The sequence below is a fragment of the Staurois parvus genome, unplaced genomic scaffold, assembly GCF_062004578.1.
Source record: "Staurois parvus isolate SC_StPar_1 unplaced genomic scaffold, SC_StPar_1.0 ptg001660l, whole genome shotgun sequence".
Classification (NCBI taxonomy): Eukaryota; Metazoa; Chordata; class Amphibia; order Anura; family Ranidae; genus Staurois; species Staurois parvus.
In genome coordinates this window covers 54,958-68,484 of record NW_028319456.1, presented here as the reverse complement: position 1 = coordinate 68,484, position 13,527 = coordinate 54,958, and the positions used below count along the sequence as shown (strand labels likewise).

At 44.8% G+C, this 13,527-nt stretch overlaps 1 protein-coding gene across 2 annotated transcripts in view; it reads left to right on the top strand.

Annotated features, from left to right (window-relative positions):
• Positions 1-13,527, top strand: part of NTMT2 (N-terminal Xaa-Pro-Lys N-methyltransferase 2) — a 74,133-nt gene that overhangs the window by 47,135 nt on the left and 13,471 nt on the right. The gene's annotated exons all lie outside the window — the stretch shown is intronic.

Genomic DNA, 13,527 nt, shown 5'->3' with positions numbered 1-13,527 from the left:
AGAAACATGAACAGTTAAGACAGGTTCCACCTTTTATCAGACCATTACTGTGTCCTTATAGTAAGTATGAGACTCAGGGCTTTTTTTCTCAGAGAAAATGTGCAGGAACTCACCCCCCCTCTCCACGGTCATGCCTGTTCCCGTCCCTAGAACTGTCCCCTAGGACTGCTCCTTGTCTCCACCCCCACACACCCCCTAGCACCGCCCCTTTAGAAAACAGGGAACCAAGTATAATTTTGGGGCTATACAAGTAATTTGTATGGAATTTGTTAATAAAAAAGCAATGTAGTAAAAGGTACAAAACATTAGAAATATCCAAGACTTAAAGTAAGTTCAGAGGCACTCCCAACCCATATGTAGAAAGAGCAGCCCCATATCAAGCAAGAGACAGCCCTAATATCCAGCAAGAGACAGCCCCAATATCCAGCAAGAGACAGCCCCAAGATCCAGCAAGAGACATCCCCAAGATCCAGCAAGAGACAGCCCCCATATCCATCAAGGGACAGCCCCAATATCCAGCAAAAGACAGAGCCTGACATCCAGCAATTGACAGAGCCTGATATCCAGCAATAGACAGTCCCCGTATCCAGCAAGAGACAGTACCCGTATCTAGCAAGAGACAGTCCCTGTATCCAGCAAGAAACAGTCACCGAATCCAGCAAAAGACAGCCCCTGTATCCAGCAAAAGACAGCCCCCGTATCCAGCAAGAGACAGACCCAATATCCAGCAAGAGACAGACCAAATATCCAGCAAGACAGAGCCTAATATCCAGAAAGAGACAGTCCCTGTATCCAGCAAGAGACAGTCCCAATATCCAGCAAGAGACAGCCCCAATATTCAGAAAGAGACAGCCCCAATATCCAGCAAAAGATAGCCCCAATATCCTGCAAGAGACAGTCCAGCTTGCAAGAGACAGTCCAGCTTCCAGCAAGAGACAGCCCCAATATCCACAAGAGACATCCACAATGTCCAATAAGTGGTAGCCCGATATCCAGCAAGAGACAGCCCCAACATCCAGCAAGAGACAGCCCCAATATCCAGCAAGAGAGAGCCTCAATATCCAGCAAGAGACAGGCCCCGTATCCAGCACGAGACATCCAAATATCCAGCAAGAGACATGCCAATATCCAGCAAGAGACATGCCCAATATCTAGCAAGAGATATGCCCAATATCCAGCAAGAGACATGCCCAATATCTAGCAAGAGATATGCCCAATATCCAGCAAGAGACAGCTCAATATCCAGCAAACAGCATCCCCAATATCTATCAAGAGACAGCTCCAATATCCAGCAAGAGACATCCACAATATCCAGCAAGAGACATCCTCCATATCCAGAAAGAGACAGACCCAATATCCAGCAAGAGACATCCACAATATCCAACAAGTGGTAGCCCAAAATCCAGCAAGAGACAGCTCCAATATCCAGCAAGAGACATCCCAATATCCAGCAAGAGACATCCCCAATATCCATCAAGAGACAGCTCAATATCCAGCAAGAGACATCCCCAATATCCATCAAGAGACAGCTCAATATCCAGCAAACAACATCCCCAATATCTATCAAGAGACAGCTCCAATATCCAGCAAGAGACATCCCCAATATCCAGCAAGAGACATCCCCAATATCTAGCAAGAGACAGCCCAATATCCAGACAGCAGCAGTAACAGTAAGGCAGCTCCTATATCCATCCATCAGCAACACCGACAAATAAATGACAAAAGTAATGTACTTAGTTTCAGCCGGGCGGTGAGCAACAAGGAGTCTCAAGACAGGATGGGACACTGCATGGCAGCTCTTCCTCACAGCTGCCACTGGGAACAAGAAAGGAACATCCGGTCTGCTACATGGAGAGAGTGTAGCAGCTATTCTCTGCATCCGTGGACAGGAGAAGAAGGCTCTTGTATTGCATCCGCCTGATCCAGGTTTGAATGCTAATAGCTTTCAATGTAATGACACGTGCTTCGTGAGTAAAAAAAAGGGGGGAGGGGAATAGAACCACTACTCCGCAAAGACCTTGGTAAGATCCAAATGGTCTTCAAAAAAGAAAGAAGACATTTTTCCAGAGAAAGTCAACATTGGCAAATGCCCTAAGGGACAATAGTTTCCCTAAGAGAATCCTACCATGTTGTGGGGGGGGGGTGTGGAAAAGCAGTAGACAACCACAATAGACGTTATAAAATGTAGACTGGTTGTCTCAAATAACTATAAGTGCACCACAGCATGAAAGCCACCCTGCCTGCTCAGCTTAAGCATCAACGATAACACTAAATGAACTAGAAACATATCATCTATGCTTAATACGATGGGGTAACAACAATTTCCCATATGATCTGTTACTTTAAAATAAGTCAACAGTAAACTATATAGATATATGGCCTGTGCAATGCAACCATTCACAGTTGTTCTAGATCATCAGAGATGTACCTGGATATTGAGTACCTCAGATTTGAAAGTTACAAATCTCATACATACTGTAGTAAATGGAATATATGCAATTGGAGCTCTGCAAACCCTGTTGAAGCAGGAAAAGAGACAGTTTTTCTCCCTTGACATCATCAAAGACTTGAAGTCTCAGTATTTGCATGAGATCCAAGTTTGTAAATATAAGAATTTTTGCCTAGGGGGGTAGTATGAAATCCTCTTCTCCATATCCAATACATCTCTGATAGGAGAGTACAAGTGTTATTTGAATTGGGCCTCCAACATCTGTTTGAGATGAGGTAACTGTGTGAATCTTCACAATGCGGTATGGGTAGTTAATGAGTGTGTGTAGAAATAATATTATTATTATTATTATACAGTATTTATATAGCGCCAAAGGGTTTGCTCAGCGCTGTACAATAGCAAGGGGGACAGTATATGAGACAAGACAGTAACAATACAATACACGAGGGGTTCGAGGGCCCTGCTCTTTCGAGCTTACAATCTAGGAATATTATTATTATTATTATGCACAATAGCAATGATGATGATGAGGGGGGGAAGACAAGCACCCATGGAGGCATGCGTGAAGTTCAGGACTACCATGCAGGCTCCTCTGAATACCAAGAAGAAGAACCATGCAAACCATAGATGCCCCCCCAAGGCATGTTCGTTGAAATCAAATGCTATACACACAAACAGTGGACTTTAACTCTCGAGTCCCCATTATCATGTTATCCTCAAAATTAGCTCTTTGAATAGAGAAGATCAGTTCCTTCCATCACACCAGGCATAGATCAGTTACGAAAATAAGTCAGAATTATATCTAAATGTGTCGTGCTTCACAATATGTATGAAAACATTTGAGTCTGGATCCACTAGCTCAACTAAGCCACTATCAGGATTGATCTGCTCTGTATTGTACAAGAATGCAGGTCCTGTAAACCATGTTGTGTCCTTAATCCTAGCACTCTGTTGTTGACATAAATATAGAATTGTTTAGTCTCATTATAGATGTAACCTAACACCACCTTGCTGTCGGTGTAGAAATTGGAATAGTTAAGGTCAATGTCCATTTTTCATGCAATACGTTCGGTTAGTTCAACAGCTAATACCGCAGCACAAAGTTCGAGTCTAGGTATGGTGTGCTCAGGGTGTGGAGCCAGTTTTGCTTTGCCCGTGACAAACTTTATGTGGTATTATGTTGTAACATCTACAGCTTTTAAGAAGCAGTTATTGCTGTGACAGAAGCATCGGAGAATATGCAACGTTTTTGGCTTTGTACTTCTGTAGAGTGAACAGAGGCATATGGGTGTGAAACGTGCATATCAGAAAAAGCTGTAAGAGAATTTCTCCACTCTACCCAAGAGTTTCTTTTATCAAAGGGCAGTGGGGCATCCCAGTCAGATGTTTCACAGGTTAAGTCTCTAAGCAGTGCTTTACCTTGAATGGTGACATGGGCTGCAAATCCTAATGGATCAAACAGGCTATTAATCATAAAAAAGACACCTCTGCGAGTGAAAGTTTTTCCTCTGTGCTTATTTGAAAGGTAAATGTATCTGATGTCAAGTCCCATAACAGACCAAGACTGTGTTGTACAGGTAAAAGGTCTGTCCCTAAACTGAAGTCTCTTAGATCGTTAGAGTGATCTTGGGAATAGAAAGCTTCCATTACTTCTTTACTGTTGGAAGCAATCTTGTGAAGCCAGAGATTGGAGCAGGCTAACATATGTTGTGCTCTTTTTAGGAGACTAATTGTAGACTCATTGGAAGGTAGAAATTTTAAACAGTCATCTACTGTACATACACGTCCTTTTCTATGAATTGTCTAGCATTATAGCCATACTCAGGCTGACCCTCCACAGTGGAATGTCTGAGTCTATAGATAGCAACTGCAAGAAAAGGGCTGTTGCCGAAGATGTGTACTCTCATGCGATACTAAGTGATGTCTTTGGAGGGGTCATTATCTCTAAACCAGAGAAATCTCAAGAAGTTTCTGTCTTTCTCTCTGACAAGTAGGCAATGGAACATCTGTTGGATGTCAGCTATGAAAGCAACAGAATCTCTGCGATAGCGTAACAGTCCCCCAGAAGTTTGTTATTGAGGTCTGGACTTTGTTTAGGGAGACACCCTCGAATTTGGCACTAAAGTGAAATACAACTCAGATCTAACCCATCTTCCTGGGGTTGTACGCTCCAAATATCAGTAGGTACCAGCACTTATCAGAGTCTTTCTTTAACAGTGGGAGCTATTTCTGCATGACGGTTCTCAAAGATTTTCTCCATGAAAGAAAAGTGAACTCTCATCCTTGGTTTTCTGAAGAGAAGCACCTTTGTATTTGTCCTCTACTATCAGGAAGGTGTAACCTCGGTTTGTGTCATCTTTGACTAGTCCCTGCTCTATTATTTCTAAGAGGAGTTTGCCATCAAAAGACATTGCCACCTGATTGGCCTCTTTTGTTATTTGAAAAACTGTGCACCCTAAATGGTCTTGGTCATTGTCACTGCGGTGACACACTGCGGTGCACCCACCGGGGGCCACACGCTCCTGCGCGGGGCCACCCAATCTCGACTGGAAGAAAAGGGGCTAGAGACCCCAAATTTGGACCGGAGATACCTCTAGATATCTACTACAAGCAGTACAAGTTCCCCAAACTGGGAAAAGTTGACCACAAACTTGCCCAAGTTGACCCCAAACTCGGTGCATGAGTATCCAAGGGTTGAGCAGACACTGGTTCTGAGTTTTATGGTGCTAGGTTCGGTGGGTCCCCAGCAACCGGTACCGGAATTTAAGGTATTTTTCTCCGGAACCAATGGTGGTAGAGACTCAATTTCCACGAGTCTGGGTCTCCTCTACTTGGGCCCCAAAAATGTTGCTACTAGCCCCCAGGGTCTCCGAGCAGTGGCCCCTCAAAGTGACCCTATTGCGAGCTCCAATAGACTTATAATGGGACTAAGTTCGGACTCCTCAGTCATTCGTGGTAGGGTGTCTTTGGGCTGCCAGTCCCAAACCATGAACCCCAGGGCCACCAAACTTGGCACACCCCTAGTTGAGTGTCCCCTATACCTTCCTGGGACCCACGGCTGATTTTTACAGTGGGCCCGAAGATGGCCCACTTTCGGACATTTTCTTATGACTCATTCTAGGCATATCTTCTGAGCATAGGGAGCATTGTGGGGACCATTAATTTGAGCTCTTTCTTTATGGACTCGTAACATATCTCTCCAAAGAAATGAGATTAACTGAGCCTGAGGATCAAGTTCTGGTATCAAGTGTGCTATGCTTTTGAAATTTGGGTGAAGAACCACTGCATCTGGTGTAGGAATTTTAGATCTGTGATCAGGGATTTGACTGCATTCAATAAGAGTTGGTAAGGACAGGCATGTTTATCCACCAATAAACTTGACTAAGTAGCCAGATGATCTCATCCCCGCCATCTCCATTATTCCTGCACAAGTTTAAGGAGTAGGGAACATTGGAACCTTTAATGCTGAATATGTCAAAGAAGGTTAACAACTTGTTACTTTGATCATCAAGAATTGCATAAAGCTTGATGGCTTTGTTGCTTTGGCCTGCTGGGTAAACGCTAACTAGACAGATTTTAAAGCAGGACATGCCACCTATGGTTCCTTTGCAGACCTCTGTGCATTGTGAAGTGATTTCTGCTGTAGTTGTAGCAGTGTGTTCCTCCTCCCCACCATGCTCACTAGTGCTGTAAGTGCATTGTAAAGTCCATAGGGCTGGCCCAGGGTGTACAGCTGTGTTGTGATCTGAGCTTTCACATTCTGTGCATTTTACACTGGCTTTACAATCATTGAGTGAGATGTCAATAAGCTGCACTTGTAGCTGATGTTGTTCTCCTTCAGGAAGTCTTTATGGTCCTCTATTGACTTCTCTCTGAAGGCTCTACATTTGTCATACCTTCTGACATTCCACTTCTGTACATACAGTCCCCTATCTTGCCCTCTGTACACTTTTCCTGTACATACTGCCCTATTTGATATCCTGCACACTATTTTCCTGAATAAACAACCCTTTCTGACACTCCATATACTGCATATACTCAGGGGTGGACTGACAAATCATGGGGCCCCCGGGCAATAGGGGATCATGGGGCCCCTGTGTCCTGGCCCATACTCAAACCACACCCAAAAAAGCCTATGAAAGGTACCGGGGCATCTCATGGGGCCCCCTACTGATCCCGGGCCCTTGGGCAGTGCCTGAGTTTCCAAATGGTCAGTCCGCCCCTGCATATACTACCACTTCCATACCATTCACACTCCTCTTTTGCACATACTGCCACTGTCATAATATCTACACTCCTCTCCTGCACATGCTGTGCAATGTCAGACCCTCCACACTCCTCTCCTGCACACGCTGTGCAATGTCAGACCCTCCACACTCCTCTCCTGCACACGCTGTGCAATGTCAGACCCTCCACACTCCTCTCCTGCACACGCTGTGCAATGTCAGACCCTCCACACTCCTCTCCTGCACACGCTGTGCAATGTCAGACCCTCCACACTCCTCTCCTGCACACGCTGTGCAATGTCAGACCCTCCACACTCATCTCCTGCACATGCTGTGCAATGTCAGACCCTCCACACTCCTCTCCTGCACACGCTGTGCAATGTCAGACCCTCCACACTCCTCTCCTGCACACGCTGTGCAATGTCAGACCCTCCAAACTCCTCTTCTGCACACGCTGTGCAATGTCAGACCCTCCACACTCCTATCCTGCACACGCTGTGCAATGTCAGACCATCCACACTCATCTCCTGCACACGTTTTGCAATGTCAGACCATCCACACTCATCTCCTGCACACGCTGTGCAATGTCAGACCATCCACACTCATCTCCTGCACACGCTGTGCAATGTCAGACCCTCGACACTCATCTCCTGCACACGCTGTGCAATGTCAGACCCTCCACACTCCTCTCCTGCACACGCTGTGCAATGTCAGACCCTCTACACTCCTCTCCTGCAAACGCTGTGCAATGTCAGACCGTCCACACTCATCTCTTGCACACGTTTTGCAATGTCAGACCCTCCACACTCATCTCCTGCACACGCTGTGCAATGTCAGAACCTCCACACTCCTCTCCTGCACACGCTGTGCAATGTCAGACCCTCCACACTCCCCTCCTGCACACGCTGTGCAATGTCAGACCTTCCACACTCATCTCCTGCACACGCTGTGCAATGTCAGACCTTTCACACTCATCTCCTGCACACGCTGTTCAATGTCAGACCCTCCACACTCATCTCCTGCACACTCTGTACAATGTCAGACCCTCCACACTCATCTCCTGCACATGCAGTGCAATGTCAGACCCTCCACACTCCTCTCCTGCCCACGCTGTGCAATGTCAGACCCTCCACACTCCTCTCCTGCACACGCTGTGCAATGTCAGACCCTCCACACTCCTCTCCTACACATGCTGTACAATGTCAGACCCTCCACACTCATCTCCTGCCCACGATGTGCAATGTGAGACCCTCCACACTCCTCTCCTGCACACGCTGTGCAATGTCAGACCCTCCACACTCCTCTCCTACACACACTGTACAATGTCAGACCCTCCACACTCATCTCCTGCACACGCTGTGCAATGTCAGACCCTCCACACTCATCTCCTGCACACGCTGTGCAATGTCAGACCCTCCACACCCATCTCCTACACACGCTGTACAATGTCAGACCTTCCACACTCATCTTCTGCACACGCTGTGCAATGTCAAACCCTCCACACTCCTTTCCTGTACACGCTGTGCAATGTCAGACCCTCCACACTCCTCTCCTGCACGTGCTGCCAGCTAAAACGTAACACTGTAATATTCACAACCTTGTCTGTTTTGGATCAGATACACTTTTGTTAGTGTGTATTAAACGAGCTTAAAGAAATGCCTGCCCAAGTAATTTGCTCAGAGGAGAAGGTCAAGATATTTTTACCTCCAATTTCTGATCTTGGTTGCTACTTCAGGGACTCCCTGTCAGCTACATCAATGCTGTGACAAATACTTTTTATATGTAGCACCTGCCAACAAATTCCAAATTCCAGTATACATATCAATATATCACATCCATGTGACCAGCTATAAAGGGAAATGTCACTAATTTATACTGAAATTCTTCAGATGTTTTGGAAAATCTCTGAAATCTGGTTAATAGAAGCTTGACATTGTTGACATGGTTTGTGTGACTAAACCTATTTTCTGCAGTTTATTTGAAGTTTTTTTTAGATATGCAATCTCAGAAAAATGCTTATAAAAATAAATATATATTGTGTGTGTATATATATATATATATATATACAGTATATGGCTTTTTTCTGCTGGAACGGCGTTCCGCCACCTCCGGAAACAGCCCCTTGCCTGCCACTCACTGTAGTCAGTTCCACATACAGAAGCCCAGCTTCTGTGTATACAGGTGACAGCGCTCTCTCTATGAGAGACGGAGGGAGATGTGCATGGCAGCAGCAGCTGCTTTTAAAGCCCACGCGATCAGGCTGCACACGCACAGCGCACACATTCTGTAACTGTTGTAGCTGCTAGTAGTCAGCAGCCCCTCTCTCCATGTAAGGATTTGGTGAGAAAGGACAGATTTGTGCTGGAACAGGAAGGGTTCTATAATGGGGGGAGGGGAGTGGTATAGAGATAAACTAGCTTGTGAAATATGTACTATTTAACTCTGCATCTTGTACATAGTGAACTCTTGAGCCTTGCACTCCGTAAATAGCAAATTCCTGGACCCTGCGCCCTTATGAAGCGCACTCCTTGCATTCTGACCCTGTACATACCACACTTCTGAGCCTTGCACCCTATACTTAGCACCCTTCTGAGAACTGTGCCCTTAACGTACCACAGTCCTGAGACCTGCAATCTGTACGTACCACACTCCTGAGCCCTGCACCCTGTACGTGGTGCACTTCTAAGCCCTGCACCCTATACATAGCACACTCCTGAATCCTGCACCCTGTATATAGCGCACTCCTGAGCTCTGCACCTGTTATATAGCGCACCCCTGAGCTCTGCGCCCTGTATGTAACATACCCCTGATTCTGCACCCTGTACATAGCACACTCCTGAGTCCTGCACCCTGTATATAGCACACTCCTGAGTCCTGCACCCTGTACATAGTGTACTCCTGAGTCCCGCACCCTGTATATAGCATACTCCTGAGTCCTGCACCGTGTACACAGCACACTCCTGAGTCCTGCACCCTGTACATAGCGCACTCCTGAGTTCTGCACCCTGTACATAGTAGACTCCCGAGTCCTGCACTCTGTACATACCACACTCCTGAATCCTGCACCCTGTACGAACCACACTCCTGAATCCTGCACCCTGTACGTACCACACTCCTGAGTCCTGCACCCTGTACGTACCACACTTCTGAGTCCTGCACCCTGTACATAGCGTACTCCTGTGTCCTGCACCCTGTACATAGCAGACTCCTGTGTCCTGCACCCTGTACATAGCGCATTCCTGAGTCCTGCACCCTGTACATAGCAGACTCCTGAGTCCTGCACCCTGTACATAGCAGACTCCTGAGTCCTGCACCCTGTACATAGCAGACTCCTGTGTCCTGCACCTTGTACATAGCGCATTCCTGAGTCCTGCACCCTGTACATAGCAGACTCCTGAGTCCTGCACCCTGTATATAGCGCACTCCTGAGTCCTGCACCTTGCACACTCCTGAGTACTGCACCCTGTACATAGTGCATTCCTGAGTCCTGCACCCTGTATCTAGCACACTCCTGAGTTCTGCACCCTGTATGTAGCACACTCCTGAACCCTGCTCCGTGTATGTAGTGTACTTCTCAACCCTGTGCATAATGCATTCATGGTATTTAATAATGTCTCTGTAAGGCCCTCCTATTGTTAGTGCAATCTGGCCACACCCACCCTTTCATGTGGTGTGCTCTACCCCGGGAGGAGGGGTTGTGGGGCTGTGGTGGGGGCATGGTTGGGTTCCTGCCCCTATTGTCTGTGAAAAAAAGGCATATATATATATATATATATATATATATATATCTCACCAGCCACTTTATTAGGTACACCTGTTCAATTGCTAAACAGTCAATCACATGGCAGTGACTCAATGACTTTAGGCATCTAGACATGGTGAAGACGACTTTCATCAGAATCGGGAAGAAAGGGGATTTAAATTACTTTGAACGTGGCATGGATGTTGGTGCCAGACGGGCTGGTCTGAGTATTTCAGAAACTTTTGATCTACTGAGATTTACACGCACAACCATCTCTAGAGTTTAGACAGAATGGTCCGAAAAAGAGAAAATATTAAGTGAGCAGCAGTTGTGTGGACGAAAATGCCTTGTTGTTATGGAACAGTGTAGATGGGTGGGAAGGGGGGACAGCGGGGTTGGTATGGACCATCTCTATGTACACTTGCTACTTTATTGGCAGAGTATTAGAGTTCCAAGAGGTGCTGCTCAAGGTCCAGTTTTAGGTGATAAACAGCCTATCTGTACGTTATGTGATGATTTTTTTCATTTTCATTAATCATCATCCATATAACTTGTAAAAACTTGGAAAATTAAAGTTTCTGGTTTACCACATACAGGTGATCACCTACTTTGTTGCTGTGAAAATGTAGGTAATACACTTTCATTTAATATTTGTGGTTCCTGTTGTGGTCATAGGTCTAATAAGGTATTTTAAATTTTATTATTACTACTCTGTGCACCAAGAATTATATAATCCCTCCACTTAAAGGAAGTAGTGAGTGCAGACTTGATACCTTACAAAGTACGTGCTATTTAAACAAACAACCCAATGGACCAATCTTGCATTGCCACTTCACCACATTCGCTTGTACTATAAAAAACATTGATAACAGATCAATCAGTATAGCCAAATCCCAGGTTCTCAGAAACAAAAACCTATTAGAGCATATAAAAAACAAATATTTAAAATCTTTAAGTTCTCAGATATTTGAACTCCATATTAGATCATATTATACAGTGAAGTAAATAAGTATTTGATCCCCTGCTGATTTTGAATGTTTGCCCACTCACAAAGAAATGATCTGTCTAAAAATCGAATGGTAGGTGTTTTGTAACACTGAGAGACAGAATAGCAACAAAAAATTCAAAAGAAATGCATGTCTAACAAATGATGCACTGATTTGCATGTTCATGAGGGAAATAAGTATTTGATCCCCTATCATTCAGAAGGATTTCTGGCTACCAGGTGTCTTTCATACAGGTAACAAGCTGAAATTAGAAGCAGTTTTGTAAAGGGAGTGCTGCTAATCTCATTTTGTTACCTGTATAAAAGACACCTGTCCACAGGAGCAATCAAACAATCAGATTCCAAACTCTCCACCATGGCAAAGACCAAAGAGCTGTCCAATGATGTCAGGGACAAGATTGTAGACCTACACAAGGCTGGACTGGGCTACAAAACTATCGTCAAGCAGCTTGGTGAGAAGGTGACAACTCGTGGAGTATCAGTGATCATGAGAACAGTGAGGAATCATCCCAGAACTACATGTGAGGATCTTGTCAATGATCTCCAGGCAGCTGGGACCACAGTCACCAAGAAAACAATTGGTAACACACTACGCCATACAAAGATTGAAACCCTGCAGTGCCCAGAAGGTCCCTCTGCTCAAGAAAGCACATGTCCAGGCCCATCTGAAGTTTGCCACCGAACATCTGAATGATGCAGAGGAGGACTGGTTGAAAGTGTTGTGGTTAGATGAGACCATAATCGAGCTCTTTGGCATCAACTCAACTAGCTGTGTTTGTAGGGGGAGGAATGCTGCCTATGACCCCAAGAACATCATCCCAACTGTCAAACATGGTGGTGGAAACATTCTGCTTTGGGGGTGTTTTTCTGCTAAGGGGACAGGCAACTACACTGCATCAAATGGACGATGGATGGGGCAATGTACCGTCAAATCTTGGGTGAGAACCTTCTTCCTTCAGCCAAGGCATTGAAAATGGGTCGTAGATAGGTGTTCCAGCATGCAATGACCCAAAACACACAGCCAATGCAACAAAGGAGTAGCTCAAGAAGAAGCACATTAAGGTCCTGGAGTGGCCTAGCCAGTCTCCAGACCTTAATCCAATTGAAAATCTGTGGAGGGAGCTGAGAGTTTGAGTTGCCAAATGTTAGCCACCAAACCTTAATGACTTGGAGAGGATCTGCCAAGAGGAGTGGGCCAAAATCCCTCCTGAGATGTGTACAAACCTGGTGGCCAACTACAGGAAACATCTGACCTCTGTGATTGCCAACAAGGGATATACCAACAAGTACTAAGTCATGTTTTGTGAAGGGGATCAAATACTTATTTCCCTCATGAACATGCAAATCAGTGCATAATTTGTTAGACATACATTTCTTTTGACTTTTTTGTTGCTATTCTGTCTCTCAGTGTTACAATACACCTACCATTCGATTTTTAGACTGATCATTTCTTTGTGAGTGGGCAAACATTCAAATCAGCAGGGGATCAAATACTTATTTCCTTCACTGCATACAAATACTGTACCTTGCTGATAGCACAGTTATGTTTAGGTATTGTCCTTGGGATTAAATCCCTAAAGATGGATCTAATTTATTCTACATTAGGAGTCTCCTACATTAATTTTTCTAATTTATTCCAAAACAGAGCGCATACATTATTCATAATGTTGCAGTCTATAAGTGACATCTATAGAAAGTGATTCTTATATCATTGCCATTAAGACACTATTTAGAGCATGACCAGTGATACACTTAGAGATCCATTATATTGGAGAACAGATATTGCAGCTGTCATTTCATACATGTGGGAAATATTATACAGTCTGAACTATCTTATGGAGTTCTCTTTACTTAAAACAGCAGACAGTACTCTCTAATTGGAGGAAAGCTGGTCATGTGACTTTGACAAGTTACATGACTGGGGTCTCCTCTCTGCTTTTTTCCACAATTGTCATTCATTTACTAGCACTGATCACTTTTAGAGTAGTAGGCAATACATCTCATTTCTAAATTAGACCATCTCCTTAAATTCCTTTTAGAGCATAAAGGACTAAGCATTTTACTTTATGTAAATAAATGAATTTACAGCATTTGTCTGTGTCTA